The 18,187-nt window shown below is 42.2% G+C and overlaps 1 protein-coding gene across 1 annotated transcript in view; it reads right to left on the bottom strand.

The window, feature by feature from the left end:
• ndrg4 (NDRG family member 4) overlaps positions 1-685 on the bottom strand; it is a 50,121-nt gene extending 49,436 nt beyond the window's left edge. Inside the window, exon 1 of the mRNA XM_070830137.1 lies at positions 555-685. The gene's annotated coding sequence lies outside the window, so the exon portion shown is untranslated. The remainder of the gene's footprint in view (positions 1-554) is intronic.
• Between the last annotated feature and the right edge of the window lie 17,502 nt (positions 686-18,187).

Here is an 18,187-nt window from a genome sequence, read left to right as displayed (position 1 = left end):
ACTGGAACATGCGTCGCCTTTCATACTAATCTGTTTAGTTGTGTTGATAGGTGCTGCCGTAGTGCAAATGGTGCACTTTGTTTCCTGCAGGGACAATAAATTCAACCTGTCCACATGCTATTCACGCCAATGCAGAGGCTGGCATGGGAGGTGTGTCAGTGTGTATGTGTGTGTGTGTGTGTGTGTGTGTGTGAGAGTGTGTATTGTGGGTGGGGGGTGAGATAAAGTAAAGAGTACAAAGCCTCAGCAGTAGTTTTCACACACATCTTGCCCAAAGTCCTGCCCTCATTTTAACACCCCCAAACCCCCCCCCCCCCCACCCACCCACTCCTGTTGTCCTGTGACACAAAACAGCTCCACAGCACGGGAGCCTAAATCCTACTTTCCTGGACAGATTAAGGACAAAGTTAAAATACTGTGCTCATGTCAGCCTCACAAAGAGTTTTTGCCTTGATTTTAGTACAAAAATACTAAAGGACGACTCTTCTCGCACATTCTCAGGCAGAAAGTGTTCAAATAAAATCATGCTCCAGAAAGATAAAGCTTTACTGTACCTGTGGTGTGGTTCAGAGCCTCTCCGATCGGCACAGTCTGGTTTAGCTGTTGTTGGGTCTGTGTGTGTCTGTGTGTGCGTCCCTCGGGCTGCTCAGGACTGGAGGAGTGTACGTCGCCGAGTGTTTGTGTGTCTGTGGGTGCACCAGACAAAATGAGAGAGAGAGAGAGAAAGAGAGATTTGAGAGAGTGAGAGAGAGTCTCTATCTCTCTTTTTCTATCTCCCTCCCCTTCCTGATGATAAACAGAGAGCACGTGGCTTCACCAGTGATGCAGCAGAGAGAAGTGTCAAAGGAAGGAGAGGAGAGGATGAATGGACTTGAGGAAAAGATGAAGAAAAAAGGAGGCAAGAAGAGGAGAGGAGACAAGAAAAGGGGAGTGAGACTGAGATGTGTGTGTGTGTGTGTGTGTGTGTGTGTGTGTGTGTGTGTGTGTTTCATCTTGTTGTTGAAAGCAGAGCACTGCAGCTCCCGGTTTGGCAAATGCGAGTTTTTAAATTACTCATGCTTTTTAGAACATGATGACAAAATGGGAATAAATTCACCCAAATCTGAAAGCAAATAACCTCTTCTGAACATCCAATTCTGTCACCAAATGACATTTCAGCGAACAGATATCCTCAAACCCACACACACACACACACACACACACACACACACACACACTGAGCAAAACAACAGCCCCCAGGCAGAGGAGCTTTGTTGTCTGGTTAGAGCTACTGTCAAAGGAACTGACCATGTTTGGGCAACTGGGGCATGAAGTGATGAGAACACCGATAGCGCCATCGTCCATGTGGCATGTCATAGATCACTGACCGCAGCAATCCATGTTAAAACAACAGACATGTTAGTCTCCTGAAGCTCCCTAAACACGTCCACCTTCCTTCCCAGACCTGGCTTCTCAGATATCCTCCCTGAATAGGCAGATGTTCGGTTGTGGAGAGTCTGGTTGGTGTCCTGGATGTGACACCATATAAAGCCAAAAGGATACAACCCCACTGGCTAGATTAAAGAGACAGACTTCAGTTGGTTTGTGTTGCCTCCTTGTGAGTTAATCAAGCATGGCCTTGTTTTTCATGGTTATGACAATGCCCTTTAACGGCCTCATCGAGCTCATTCAGGTGTTCTGCCGCAAGAAACCAGCAGTCACGGCAGAGAGATGTCTTATGAAGTACATTCAGCTACTACTGTGCTCACTTGGTAAATATAACATTGTCTGAGGTGACTGAAAAACAGCTCACTTTGCACAGATCAAATCGTCTGAGAACACATGACGCCATGTCAAACTTAGAATTGCCTCTCTAACAGTTGGAGAGTTTACTCTGATGATTAGGCGCTCCTGTTATTCCTCCTCCAACTCTCCTCCCCATGGTTCCCTTTTCTCCCTTACCTTCCACTCCTACACTACTCACTGATTTCTTTCCTCTTTCTTTTCTTTTGGTTGTTGGCACACGGTCTCTGTTTTGGACAAAAGTATATCTCGTTTTGTTTGCATTTCAAGAGTGGCATGTGATGAATTTGTGTAACTTATTATTACTTATTATTATTAACTTATTATTCCATATAGCCAGAAAAGGTCAGTTAAGTAGCGAACCTGCTGGCTCATCATGTAGGCTACAAAATAACGAGGATTAAGCTCCCTATGGATGGTAGCTAATAAATGGAATCAAACTGCATGTACTTCTGGCTGTTGTGCACATCCCAAATCCACAAGCAAAAAGGAAAATCATGACATGAAGATGCTCAACATGTGTACAAACTGTAAATTGAAAATTCTTTAAATGAGGTTTTGATGGATGAATCTATCATTTATGCCACCATGATGCAGTTTGCATAAAAAAATGTGAACGTTTTTTGTAAGTGAAGTAGTTGTTACGGTCAGAAGCACACAAGAATATGGACTCAAACGCTCGACGGCAAACAGACGGTAAGAAGAGTGCAGTTTTATTGTTGTACCAGAACAACAAAGACAAGTGTCCAGAGATCCACTGATGCGGATCCTCGGCCACTTGTCATGTTTTTCAGTGCTACCATATTGCTAAGTTTTTAGTCACATTCCTATTGTCAGTGCTATAGTCGCTGTTAGTATGGCGGTTGCTGTTTGTGTTGTCTCTCTCTCTCTCTCCAACCTCCACCCAACACGGACCCTGACATAAGCCGCCCACATTGAGCCTGGGTCTGTTCGAGGTTTCTTCCTGTTAAAGGGGAGTTCTTCCTCCACTGCTTCCTAATCTAATATCTGATGCTGCTCATGTGGGGATTCTTGAATCCTTAATGTTGAATTCCTGAATCGTTGGGTCTCTCTTTAATTAAAGAGTTTGGTCTAGACCTGCTCTTTATGGAAAGAGTCTTGAGATAACACTGTTATGAATTGGCGCTATATAAATAAAGATTGATTGATTGATTGATTGAAGGCACCAACAAACAGACATGATCAATAATACTTCCTATGAATACTAACCTGACTAGACTCTCAGCAAGATACTGACACTGACTAGGATGCTGGAACGCTTGACACTAGGGAACAAGATGATCTGGCACAGGACAGGAGAAGAGACAGACGATATATACACCAGGGAGGGGGGCGCAGGAGGAAACAATCAGGGCGGGGTAGACAGTCACAGGAGCGGGAGACACACAAGAGCAGGAAGTGAAATGAGGAAGACCTGAAATGAGAGGGAAAAGTTGAACGTCACAGTGTAACAGGAAATACAAAACACATGAGCTAAACTTGTTGTTGCGGTACAAAATCAAGAATATTTGAATATGTATTTCCTGTTCGATCATATGTTCTGTGATCTGCATCAATTAAAGCACTTCAGTAGTTAGAAAGGAGAAAACTAACTGTGTCCACATCAGGCTGGATTTCATCCGGGCCAGAAAGTAGCTGTCCGGGAAAATACCAGGTCTTCCAGAGAAAATGATACAGAAAGTACCGAAAGTTCCAGAGAAAAAGAAACCAAAATGCCAAATGTTCCAGAGAAAAGAAAATGATACGACAAGTACTAAGAGTTCCAGACAAAAACATAACAGTTATTCGTTTCTGAGTACTCTTTTAAAGTAGGCAGAGACTCAGCCCCACAGGAGGGGCCCTGCTGGGGATAAGAGAGAGGGTCTGGAGACATTCAGTTCAGTAGGTTTCTGTGACATGCTCGGGTTTGCTTGTCTGTACACAATAAACTCTTTCACATGACATTCTGCTTTACGTCAGCGCCTCTTCTCCCTCTTGACTGCAGACTCTACTCGAAGCAGCCAGAGGATACGTTGTTGGTAAAGGCTCCAGCTCTCCATCTGCCACCAACAAAGTATTTTTTAAAATATTTTTTCAGAGTTGGAAACTCAGCCCTGTCATCTTGTTTCAGTGAAGCCATCGTTCTGTCTGCTCATCCATCCTTCCCACCATCTTTCCCTTCCCTTCCCTTCCCCTGCCCTGTTCGTGTTTCTTTTTTCTCATGGACAGTGTGACCTACTTAGCTCACCACAGCCTGACTGACTAGACGGCGGCTTCAGACTGATGGAGAGCTTGCCAAAACACTCTCTGCTTTCTAACTCGTCTTAATCAAGCCGCATCTCTCTAATCTAATTTGAATGTATTTGATTTAAATAGATGTGTGACTCATCCCGTCACCAGATAAGCATAGGCTGCACCATGCTATGGAACATTTCTTATGATTCACGCAGGATTGTTTAAGGCATATGTGTGTCACATTATATAACATGCAGCCTCATTTACATTGTCTCATACACATTTGGAGCATCAACATGAAGCTTGGAATGACATCCTGTGCCTTGAAATTAACAACTTTTGTGGCACTCTTAAGGATGTTTTTTTTTTTATCCTCATTTCTCCTTGCGGTGCCATCGTGGTGATGTTTGGCGATAACGGTCAATGGTGTCACAGTAAGCAATCACCTTCCCTCCATTTGGTGCAGTTATCTATGAGAGTAAAACACCTCCTACTGCTGTTTATGGGGCATGACCACATTAAAAAAGAGTGGCCAAAGAGACGGCAGCGCTGAAACCCTCTGTGGCACTATGTTGATGCTATGGGTCATTATTCCATCCTGCACCTCCACTCTGACTCTGGTCTGTCAAGATGGCACAGTGAGTGAGGTGGTTAGATGATCAGTCACAAGTAGCATAATAATTAGAAACAGACCTTTTTCAAAGCGACATTTTGACCTGCTATGGCAGGGAGCGTACAGATGCACTAATCACATTAAATATAATAGTATGAATTTAGTCTTATTATATGTGCTTCACATTGGTGTGACTTCATTGAATAGAGCTATTGTGAATTTTCATGTCAAGTCAAAGTGTCTGCTGTGAAGAATGTCATTCAAAGGCAAATTACACAGACTGTGAAAAGAGGACAATGTATTCCATTCTTCAGCTGTGTAGTTTTGCTATAATCAGGGCTGGAAATACACATGCATGGGCACCTAGTTATAGGGAAAAGTGAGGGTGCATGATAAGCGATGAGCAAGAGGAAGTATGGCATGAGAATGTTAATTGGACTAACACCTGAAAGTGCCATTTCCTGCCATAAAGAACCAGTAGTCATACCCAATAAAGCTCAGTTTGTTGTACCATAAAACATATAGTTTTTCATTGTGCTCTTTACTAGTTTCAGCAGTGAGCAGCTGATAAGATGTTGACTCAAAGGGGGGGCATGGGGCATAACCCCCAGTCTCCCAGATAAAAGTACTGACCCATTCATCCATCACAACCTCATTACAGATATTGACTTTGTCGGAATTTAAACTAGGTCACCGGATTTCCTGATGTCTTTCTACCAGAAAACCCTAAAAGTAAACTTCTTCATGCTCGGTAATTGAAGACAGCCACGTTGATATTCAGGGCGCAGTAACGCAGTTAGTTTGCATAGTTTTATCTTAGTAGTTTTGTTTGGACAACAGTGGTGTCGCTGTTAGTTCTGACTGGGCCTGAACACTCCACTGTTAAACTAGCGCTAATGTGAGAGAGGATGTGTGATTTCTCATAAAATAAAAAACATTTTGTTTTGTAAGCCCTTTAAAAACGCTGAATTACAACTGCAGCATAGTTTAGCATCGTGTCCTGCTCCTCCTGCTGCCCTCGCCTAAACCGAACTTCAGTAGGTAGCAACACGTCCGACACGGACAGTCTAGATATAGCTATTTTATACTGTTTCTAAGCTACTTAGTTTAGCTTGCAAGTTAAGGACAGAACGTTTTGTAGTTATGTTGAAGAGCAGTCCTAGTTCAGAGCAGTTTGAGGTAGCACACTACTCATGTTCCCCACCAAGTATGGATCCGCCAGTAAAACTAGGCCATTTTCACCACTGGCTATGATCCATATTTTGGTAATAACAATGTATTAAATGACAATATGACAATGTCAAAGATGTTGTTTATGGTGATGAAACTGAGTGAGTTTCGCTTTACAGGGGTCACCGTCTTGGTTTCTGAATCAGGTTTATTGCCAAATAGGTTTACACATATAAAATATGTGATGTGTAAATAAACAAATGTTTGGTAACCGGTTAGCTGTGTCATTAGCCAAAGAAGATGCACCACCAGCTAATCAAGTTGTTTTGGTGAACATGTTAGCTTGAGATGTTTTTTCTCTGTGTTGCTGGGCATCAGGTGAATGGAAGTCCAACATTCACCCTCCTTTTACCCCCTTCTTTGGTCTCCACAAACACCTGAAAACACCTGATAGATTCAATTTTCTTCACCAACTGTTTGGTGGGTTGCAGAGACTGTACAGTGGTTTATATGCTGAATGAGGTTGACAGCACAAGCTGAACCTTACAAGCTACGTACTGTAAAACCAAAAGAGACTAAAGATCTCTGTAGTGCTGTTTGTTTAGTTTGGTGATAATTCAAAGTAATTTCTGAACTACTATTCATTTATTCAATATTACTATCAAAAACATGGATTCAGGTCTAAACACAGTTCCGGCTTTTGTTTCAATAAAGTGCGCTATATGTTTTACTCTGATTGTTATTATTATCATAATTATTTGTACACCATTTCTTTTATCCATTTGAGTGTTTACATCAGTAGAATCGTTTTAAACACACAAATATTTGGACCTCTCTACTTGATCGCTGAACACTTCGTACCTTTGCACATAGAGCTGTATGATGTACATGCTAACAGGCTAATCTCATTAAGACTATAGCAACATCTTACCCAGTGGGCCATCCTACTGTGATGCTGGAGACTGTTACAGCTCTGTAGCTAGATGGCTACAGGCTCAATCTTTACAATCTCCCAGTGTGTCCATCATCGGTCATGTATCCTGCAAAAATGGCCTGGAGCAAAATTCTAAGGCGCCACAAGTGTGATGCAAATTACTTCAGACTGCAGTGTCAGCTGAATGCATGAATTATACAATAAAATGTAAAAGTACTTTTTTTTTTTGGAGAAAAGGTGACTACCTACTGCAAATGATGCGCAATGCTACATGACAACTCTCCTCCGGGAAAAATAGAACTTTGAAGGACAAGAGATGCGATCCCTTCATAAACCCTCTGACAGCCGGCAGCAGCTTTTTCTGACGTGTCTGTGTCATGTGGAGTCATTTGATATCTGTTGACACATGTCACAAGCTTTAGATCAAAGTTGATGAATTGTTTCGTTCACTGTCCGGCAAATTAGACATAGTCTTTCTCTCATAGGCTGCTAACCATCCCACTAACTGAGACCACCACTGCAGCGGAAGTCATCTACAGTAATTACATCTGACAATCAGGGGCAGAATATCAGGAAGGGGGGGGGGCACACTTAGTACAGTCGGAAATCCTCAAACGGCTTTAGATTTTCAGATATTCCTGAGGTAGAACAAAACACACCCATGCTTTTTGACTTTTGATATGTCGCCTTCATGAAATGGATGGTCTTGATAAGAATATTTTGTAAATTGAAATGACTGAAAAGTGATGAAATTGATCATTGCATAAACAGAGATGGGAAATGATGAACATACGCTGAAAGAATGGGAAAAGCAACGACAAAAGTCACACTCACACTCTAATACATTTCATCACATGTATCATACCCCACATACCCCCCTGTGCATCTCCAAAATGCCCAAGATGATTTAGATCTCATTCACAGGCTCCTACACATTTTTGGACCACATTTAAAAACATTTGTCAAATGTGTAAAGTGAGGCTTTACACATTTTTTTGGAACGATGTCACTCCGTCCTGTTTCTGCTGAGTTGCTGGCTAGAAAAAGTAGAGTGGTCCCTCTGAAAAAGTGTGTCCACCCAGAAATGTATGCCCTTGATAACAATCATGTAATGTGAATTAAAATATGAATACACTTTGAAATATATAACAGTCTAATTTTAATTTAATTTAAGTCTATTTCACTGCAAAGAATTTACCATTTACCCTTTGAGCTTTAAATGAATAACAACAACACTCAAAAATTTATAGATAAGTATAATTGGGTTTTATCTGCATAACAGTGGAAATGAATGGGGTGTTTCCTGATAATATTACCCAGAGGAAGCATATATAAGGTGAATGATATTGGTCCAAGTGCTGAACCTTGTGGAACTCCATGTCTAACTTTAGTGTGAACAGAGGACTCATTATTAACATGTACAAAATTAATTTCATCTGATAAATAGGACTCAGCTTAATGCAGTTCCTTTTATGCCAATTAAGTGTTCCAGTTTCTCCAATAAGAAGTGGTTGCCAGTGTGGTAAGTCTTTTCAAAACGAACGCACACTGCAGGGACGGTATATTTCGTGTACTGTGTAAAACTTTGGATTTATTTTTTACGAGTGAAATTACATTTTTGTTGTTACAGAGAGAGTAAAGTACTGAAAAAAGTAACCGATATTGATTCAAATGTGAAAAAATACACGAGATGTGGGTTGGTACCCAACCCTTGGATGAGTTAATAAGTGTCCTGACAAAAGACAGTTACCTTCCATCTCTTACCTTAATGTGTGAACTAACAATGATGGCTAAGTAATATAATAACTGTTGACTAATATATAAGTGCATCTGTATTGTTTTTGTGTTTGTCTTATATTTTCCAAAGATCCACCACGTTAGCCAGCCCTTCCTTGTTTCAAACCCTCATCAACAACAGAATCACTGAAAAAAAAAACCTGACAACCTGGTGAAACAGACTTTATACCTGCTTTTTAAATAAGTAAACTCTAAACACACACACAAATAAGATATGAAGGACCCACAATCAGCACATAGGCATGGATTTAAAACTCTGTATGGGTCTGTCACAAAGCTAACCCCCTGACATTTCTGTCCCCAATGTCATTTCTCATTGATCCAGTCTAAAAAGCACTCACTCTGTGCGGTAATGCCACAGGAGCCCAGAGTGTGTCTACTGCCAACAGAGAAACAGACACACTGACCCCTGGGAGGACCGTTATTATTATTATGACTCATCGGCCTGCTATGCTGCAAATTGGCCTCTGTAGATTTCTATAAGTGTGAGCATCTGTCTATGTGTAAGACAGAGATAACAGCAGAGGGTAATCAAAAGAGTGAGAGAGGAGGCGAGTGGGATACTTGTATTCAGTACTGTATGATGTTTTGTTGCCATCCATGGAACATAGCATAGAATGACCATAACATGATATATGATCTTGGAGAGATGGTACAGTTTACTCATTAAAAGAGTAGTGATGTACTACTGATGTATCTACTGATGTAACATTGCACTCCTGTAACATCGCATTACTCACCACGGAAAGGGGGAAAAAAGGATTAAGATCGATGTAGCAGAACCGCAGACATCATCTTTTTTTTTATTCCACACACTCTTCCCCTATTTCAAATCCTGCTGTCAACATTACCCAAAATGCAGCTCAACCACCAGTGGTTTGGTTGGATATTCAGGTGCGTTATGCTGGCACAGCTAACGTTGCCTCAAGCAGAGATGAGGAGCAGGCAACAGATGTGAGCTAAGCTCACTTCTTTGTAACTCCAGACTCCTAGATTTTTTTTCATTCAGACCCACCTGAAGCTGGTTTCAGGGGTTGCTGTTGTAATTTTGGGGCTGTAGGAAAACTTGTCTCAGTCTCACTTTTTCTTCCTCTGCTTTCCTGACACGACACTGGACGCAATGCATGTAGCAATCAGCAGGTGGAACTCTGAGTGTGTGATTGAACAAGATTTTTCCAGTTGTTGTTGTTAATTGATCTACAACTAATACCACTGACACTAAAACACATGGGAAGTGGAGTGAAGCAACGAATGACGCATGCATCAATCTTTTCCTTTCTGTGGACTTCATTTCACCCTTTGTCTCCAAGAATCACCTCGAGGATCCAGTACAGCCAAGGGTCAATTCTCGAATGGTATAAAACCAACTCTTTAATCCTGGACAGTGTGATGATGAGGAGTGTGTTCTTGGGAGAGTTGTGTCCTAATAGATAAGAAACCAGGGCCAGAAAGGAGGCATGCGCCACAGACTTGGAACATTACGCTTCTCTTGGATTCCTCTTCCTAAAAGAAATGAACTACAAGCCATGACACTACAGAGCATTTCTCTACACTGAATATTGTTATCTGCGCCAGCCACTATGACTCCAGTACCCGCCCCCAGAGTTTCCCCAGCTATTCGTTACAGTGGGTTAATGAGGCGAATGCAACGGAGATCATCGAGCAGGTGATCCAGAGCCTAGAGTCTGTTTCTCTTCAGATTCCCCTAATGTGATCCTAGGTGAGTTTAACCACTGTCCCCAGAAAAACACCCGGCACAATTTCCATGAGTACGTCAGCTGCCCCATGCTCCACTATAAAACCCTGGGTTTATGTTATGGGTCTATTAAAGGCACACACAAATCCATGGCCAAGCCACCCACTGAGTCAGCTGATCACAACTCGATGCTCCTTGTTCCAGTTTATAAAACCACTCTGAGAAAGGAGTAAAACCCAGACGAAAAGGGTTAATGCTTGGACTGATGATTCCACCCGACCTCTGCAGGGTAACAGACTGAAAGGATTTCAAATGTCACTTAAACAGACAGTGTCCAAACAATGGACGCATTGCTGCCAATGCAAAAGTCAAACACCCCAAGGTCCTTAATGATTTTGGGCCTGTTGCCCTTATGTCCCAAGGAATGAAATGCTTTGTGAAACTAGTGGGCGAGGAGTCGGTGTTAAAAACTTCAAATCTCTTTGGCCCATTGCGGTTTGCTTACAGGAAGACTCAACTTTCAGACTGCTGAATATGGTGTTTAAGCAAGGCAAGGCTTCTAAGACGCATCCCCGCAACAGCTTTTTTTTCATTGATTCTTCAATCAATACAACATGACTGAGCTCCATATTTACGCTCTTTCAATGGAGACATTATTTAGTCAGTACTGTGTTTTTCCTGTAATTTGTTGGTTTGGAAATCTAAGCGTGAACACTCTTAGCCGGATTGTGAAGACAGGTCGGTCTGACTGACTCATTCAAGAGTAAAACCCTTCTCAAAGCCCACGCTAAACTTCCTCAGGCTGACCTGCCACCAGGTACCTGCCTCAGAGTCCTGAAGATTAAAACAGACACAAGATCTCATTTGTTCCAACAGCTATTATCTTCTTACATAGATGTTGTTAAATAGAGAGGCACTCACACAACGACTGTAATGCACTTTACTTCTGCCCTAAACTACACCTCACTGCACTGTGTGTTTGATGATGTCTTTTGTACATTTTGCACATGTAAAAGTAGCTCATTTAACGCAAAATATTTTACCTCAAAATAACAGCTTCACAATCCTTTTGACTTGCAACAGAGAGAATGGTGTCTTTCGCCTGCTCTTGCACTATGTAACTAAGGTTGAGCGAGTTTGGCATCACTACATCACACATCACTAGGTATGGGTCCGTGGATGCCGGTGTTTCCGTTTCTGCTCTCTGGCCTGGTGTTGCGTCTGTTCCCCTTCAAATGTTTTTGTTCTGGTTAGAGTAGTGTGGTACCCTTCGTCACTCACAAATCTACAGAACTATTTGTGCCAGCGTTCCATAATTACCATTTGGGGCAGCTAAGGCCGTTGTTGCCGCTGATCATCACAAGTTATAAGTCTTGCTTTAAGTAGTTAAATCATATCATAAACAAGTGGGAAGCCATTGACATGAATAGCCCTGGTGCTGTCTGGACTGTAAAGCTATCCCTGCACCGTGTTAGCACATAACCTTTTACCTCAGATGTTGCCACGTGATCTCTGTCTCTTTCCCTCTGTCACAATCGAGACAAATTAGTGGGGTTTTGGTAACAGAATATTACTGATTTCTGAGTCTAGCTGCCACCTGCATTATAAAAATTCCAGCCTACGTCAAACTATTGATTGCTTCGAAATGTCACATGAAAATCCACCTGGTCTAAACTGTATAATTTTGAGAAACAGGCTCAATGAATTGAATTCTAATGAATTAACTTTGTGTAATATTGAATTGCTTAACCTTTGCTAAAACCTCAGCTGTGTTCATTCCAGGCACCCCAGGGTGCCCTTGCAGGCACCAACTGTTGAAAAGTGGATGAACTGCTCCCACAATGGCTCCAGTTAAAATGTTGTGTTTCCTTTCAGCTCCATCAGTAAAACTTTACCGTTATGAATGTGGACAGATTTATTTTTTTATTTGGTAAAGAATAAATGTGACAAGCAAAAGATAGGTCACTATTAACTTGTCAGACGCACCATTTAACTCAAGGTCTTCTAAACAGCTTTTCAGTTTGTAACTGTATAACAGTATCAGCAGATGTAGTTTGCGCCGTTGTGAAAAAGAAGGATTTGTTGACATTTGAGCTTAAGTGTCTGACTTGGACTCCGTGGTATAAACATTTAGCTGATTTCACACTTGACCATGGAAATAGTAATTTGACAAAATCTCCACTAAAGTTGAACAAAACAACAAAAATTTTCTGGAACATTCTACCGTAACATTATAATGGATTTTTCCATGGTGGGCAGAATACCACAAAAAACTAAATGTGTTAGAAAACAATTTCCTGTCAAGACACATTCATTTAGTCATGTGTCGGCAGCCTAACAACAGTAAATACAAAGTTCTTTCAGCTCTGTGTTTAACTAACCCCTGATTGAGGCTTCTGGCTCTTTAGCTGCTAAATGCTCCACAACGTTCACCAGCTATTCGCTAACTTTGCCCATCTGCCATTTGGAGTTGGGCAGGCTTTTCATTGGAAACACTGAAACAGTGGAAACACAGTGGTGAACGTGAACCGAAACAGTAAAGTTGCAACTTTAAAACCGAAACAAGGAGCTGAAAGACACTAAACACAGTGCACGACAGTTGGTTTGTAATTCCCTGTGATTCCTAGAAACCCATTATGTTACACACTGAATTTTGTCCTATTGTTAACCTAAAAGTATTGATCAGTTGAGCTTTAAGGGCCACAGACAAGAAATATAGTATTAATCAGTTACATGTGTATCAATAAAAAGGAGGACCATGACCAGAAACCCCCCCAAAAAGTTTTATCTCATTTCTCACAAACCAGTCACTTCCAAAGTATAAAGTAAAAAGTAGAGAGTAAACACATTCCTGTCTGAACACATGTACCTGTTGCATAGTCAGACACATATATCACCCGCGACCAGATAGCTGCCTATTTTTTCCTCGCGGCTGGCAGCCACCTGCTACAGATAATGAAGCGAGGCCTACAGCATGTTGGACTCCCTCCTCCTCCCAGCCCTGACAACATGGCTTTGTATGAGCTGCTGCTCTTGTGCCAACACGGGGTGGTGGGGGGGGGAAGATAATACTCATTTGGAGAGCATAGCGGGGGCGTTGCTTCAGATACAGCTAATCCTCACACCTCATCGCCGAGATGTGCCTTGCTGCTGCAGCGCTCGCCTCCGCCGCTCCCTCTCTCTTTTCTTTCTGTCCTCTCCTTATTCTCTCCTCCTTCTTGACATTCAGTCCGTCTCCTGCTGCCTTTCTTCCCGTCTCTAAGCCCTCTTCTCTTTCTCTTTGTCTTCTCCTCCTGCACTTATCCACTCTCTTCTGGGACATGAGCACCAGGGGCGAAAGGGCGGGGCACTTTTTTTAGAGAGGAGAAGATAGAAGAGGATTTAAAAGATAAGAGAGGACAGGTTGGATTAAAAGAGGAGAGGAGAATACAGCGCAGCAGGAGAGAATAAGATGCTGTAGCCTCTACACGTTGTCCTGACCAATATGACGTTTTGTCTAAATTCGATATCAATGGAAATTGAATATCTTTAAACTGCTGGACAAGACAAGACTCTTTTCAGACATTTTATAAAATACACAAATTAAAGAAAAGATGGTTGACAACGGTCTGGACTTTGTTGGTGGAGGATTTTGTTATTCTCCGTGTTACTGACCCACTCAGCAATACTGATTTAACACTGGTGTTGAATATCAAGAGCGTGGTGTTTTGGCACATTTCCTCTGAGCTCCAGATGGGCCTCGGTGTAACAAAAGCTGTCCTGCATCTGTTTGTCCATCTTTGCCCACAACAGGTGAAGGTAGGTGAAGATGTTCTAGCTCTGCTATCTGTTGATGGTTAGTAAACACCCCAAGCCACAACGCCTCTTTTCTGTTTCTACGTGCTGAATAGAGAAACTGGTGGCATGTGGGTGCTGGGGATGTTGGAACGCCCCTCTGAAGTAGCTATGAAACAAAGTGCTGATAACTAATTAGTAAACTTATAGAATTAGCCTACTTTTTATTGAGTTATAAAGAATTTGTTGCTATGGTACTACACACTATGGTATTGCTGTTCCTTGGGGACTGGATTCTATGAGGTTGATGTTTTGATGGTAAGGTACCCTGTCACTTCATGCTGATTAAAGACCCTTCTGACTAATAGACACCCCCAAACCAATGTTTTCAGAAGAAGTCAAGACAGCATAGAGCTCACTGAGCCGACAGTGTCTTTGCTATTCACATTAGGAGCCATAAATCCATAGGTGACCACAACTGGAATCAGCAGCTCATAACTAAAATAGAAGCGCAGACTTTAACAACTTTAATTGGCCTGCTGTGTGGAACCTTGTAAAATAACTTCCTATTGTTGTAATTCAATCGAGCAATGTGGTCTTGAACAAGACGTATTGGTATGGGTCGTGGTTGAGTGAAGATGATAAAATGTTAATTGCATCGTACGGTTTCCTGGTGGCCCTGCTCAGAATAGAAACGCTGCCCGCACAATAACTCCACAGAGGGAGAAGGTGATGAAATTACTTGTAAGGCTCACTCAAAGATACTGGGCTAAAATGGGAATTAAATGAGACAGAGTAGAATAGAAATGTTGTTCCAGTTTAGTTTACTTATATGTAGAAAATGAGAGTCAGACCGAGAGAGGGCGAGAGAAGGAGAAAGAATAAGCCTTGGGCTCCTCTCAGCATTTTATCATGTACACAAATGGTTTCCCAACAAATACCAAATGTCAGAGGCCCTTAAAGTAGACAGAAGCCAGAGGCAGCATTAGTGTCTTGTATGTCAGTTTCCTGGACACTCGCCCTCAGTCTGCCCTTTGCTTCAGCTAAACCATCGGCTGAGACAGCCCACCAGGACCCACAGAGCCACAGAGCCAATGAAAGCCTGTAATAGATCTGACGGCAGAGACATCTAATCAGACAGTAATAGTTAGAGCCACCTACAAACACAATTCCCCCTGTTAACATTTCAGTGGTCATGGCTAAATTCAATGTGAATGCATCTCTCATTTTATGAGTGATGTACTCCTGGGGAGTGTTGATGCGATGATCCAGGTTGAGTGCTAAAGCTGTTGAGCTTTGTTTCATTTCCTCAGGCAGTGCCATGACAGGAGGCCAGCCTACTTGCCTTTGGGTGGTGACCAAAATATAGCCCGCACTAAAGGCAGTCATCCAAATACACGATGACAAGAGGAGGAAAGTTATTCCCACTGAAGGATTTTCTGATCCTGGTCTTCATGTATTTCTCTCCCCCCGGCAGGATTTAATACCAGCACTGTCACCCTTTGTGTGTTAGCACTTGTTTCTAAAGGACTGTCTGTATGGACACTGTCAGCAGGGGGATGATTTTAGCATCTGCAGTGCTGGACTGTATACTGTACATATTCATTGTCAAACTATGTTTTGCATTTGTACAAAGAGAAAAACCAGATGTTTTGTCCAAGTCTCATCTGACCAGTGTGCTGTTGATAGTGCAAAGAGAATGGTAGTTTAAAGTTTAAAGATTTCAGTGCAAACCCTAGAAATAGAAGAACAAAGAACATTTGAGCAAACAATGCCGTGTTTAAGCCTTTTTTTATATTTTTTATTTTCCTGATATGTGAATCTCTTCCGGCCATGAAAACAAAAATGTTCCTTTTTCAGTGGCAAAGGTGCAAAGTTACATGACAGCGTTAAAGGCCCCACACATAGTAATAGCTTATGCTAATCTATAAAGCATTAATAATTGCTTTTATAAACAAGACAAATGTTTTCTGTAACCTAGGGCCTCATACAATATACAACAAGGGACAAAGAGAATCTGCAGAGCAGCAATACTGTAAAATGTTTTTGTGTAGGCGTCCATCTGCCAGGACAATCCCATATGAGGATCAATAGTTATAGCCCAGGGGCAACGTCAATATCTTCATCACCAGTGACCTCTCAGTGATCTCCAAACTTGCTGTTCATCATCTGACCAACGTTTACCACTTCAGCAAGCAGCTAGGACTGGGCCACCCTCACATGCTTTGTTACACTTTTGTCTTTTCTACACAAATCCTCATGTGTTCACTTACAGCAGCTTAGTGATAAATGATCACTCCAACAACAAGCAGGCTTTTCCTGGGATGAAGCCTATGTTAGATGTATTTAGCCTGTTAAAAAACAACTAGAGCAAGTGGAACTGTTGATCATTTTGTGGAGGACAATATGACTTTGGTAGACCTGAAGCCTCTGGGGGTGTAAGACACTCACTGTGTTAAGTGCTGAGCTTGGCAAATTCAAGTTTTTGCCCTTGTGCATAATGGTGCAGAGGCCTCAGCAGAATAAATACAAACACTTCCTAAAGTCTATTTTTTGTAAATCCTGTGGTTTAGATGCATGTTAATTTATGTATTTCCTTCATGACCTTGAGTCACAGGGAATTTGTAAGAAAATACACATTTTCAGGCTCCCTTTTAGCTCCTGTCTTTATGGCCCCCCTAATGAGAAGTCCAGTGTGCTGATTGTTCTGATTGGTCGGCTGAGCAGGCACCATGGATGTATCATAAAACACCAGACTGCTGCGCAGCCTTGCTACCAGTTTTTCCCAGCGGCCACTCGTCGTATTGCACCAAAACATATCCTGTGGCCCAAAAAGCATTTTCCCCATAGATCACTATTGTAAAAGAGGTGTCTGCGTAACTGCTGACAGGACACCCCCAGCTGAAAACACGCTCACTTATAACTCTTTGTATTGTTTAGTTTTAGCTGTTTATTCTTTGTAAAACTTTTCAAAAGCCCAGAAAAGTCTTCTTGCATAACCCAGAACCTAACTGGGAAGCTACAAACTTTGGAGTTTGCACCAGGTGAGGAATTCTCACTGGACTGAACAGGCGCCATCTTTGCCTTCAGTATCCAGTCCATATGATGCATCCATGGCAGACTCCAGCTCCAGCATCAGCTGAGCCACGACTGTGAAGGGGAGCAGCAGTAGCCAAGTAACATGCTAACCCGAGTTCAGCACTCAGGTTAGTTGACTAACCTGCCAAATAAACAGCAAAACAACATAAAACATGTCAAAAGTCTGAAGTTGGGTCACAGACGGCTGGCAGCAGCCCAACCTGGAGCTTGCCCCGTAAAGAAAGCAGCACCGAGTAAAGTAACGCACACACACATTCCAGCCACCATCAGATGGTGGGGCGACATGAAGAAAATGGTGTGGGTTTTTGCAGCCAATGGCAGAATAATTTGTGTGCTTTGCTTAGTTTTACTGGAGCTAGCATTAACGAGATAACAACAATGGCAGACAACGTGGTGCATTCAAGCGTGCAGTGGGCAGACCGTCAGCTTACTGACGGGGGCAAGGAGGTCAGATGTGTCTGAGCATGTGGCATGACAAGTGGGGCCGATTCAGAACAGTGTTTTCATCAACATTTAATCAGAGATGGAGCAAAGAGGGCAGTGGCAGGAAGAAATATTCATGTTGAACATTAAAAACTGCATTTTGCATATGTTCCCTTGAAATTCAGCCCCGGAGACAACCTCCATTCAAAAGCCCTCCAAACCCAAGAGCTGGGCCCAGAAAAGAGTCCCCAGTGTGAGTTGGTGCAGAGACAAACTGCCCCCCCCAGACACACTCTGAGCAGTCTCACAACTACACTGATTTCCAAACAGCAGTGAGAGTAACCCAAATTATAACTCCTATTAGGGACATTGTAAAAAAGAGACTAAAAGCAAATGTACTTACTATGTCATCTGGCTCTAAAAAGGGTTGGACATTGGCAGAATATCTCTCTACTGAGATAGAGAGAACAGAGAACAGATCCTCACCAAGTACAGGCTCAATTACCATAAACTGAACATCACACAAGGACACAAAAAATGATGAAGATGAAGAAGACAGAACACTGTTGTGTGTCACTGTTGAACAGGTGAGGCTGAGACAGACATGCACTTCCTCTTACAATGTGAAACGTTCAGTGAAATAAGGAAGATTTACTTCTCAAGT

Source organism: Pempheris klunzingeri, chromosome 5 (genome assembly GCF_042242105.1).
Source record: "Pempheris klunzingeri isolate RE-2024b chromosome 5, fPemKlu1.hap1, whole genome shotgun sequence".
Taxonomy (NCBI): domain Eukaryota; kingdom Metazoa; phylum Chordata; class Actinopteri; order Acropomatiformes; family Pempheridae; genus Pempheris; species Pempheris klunzingeri.
Note: the sequence above shows the minus strand (reverse complement) of the source record. Positions and strands in the feature narration are given on the sequence as shown.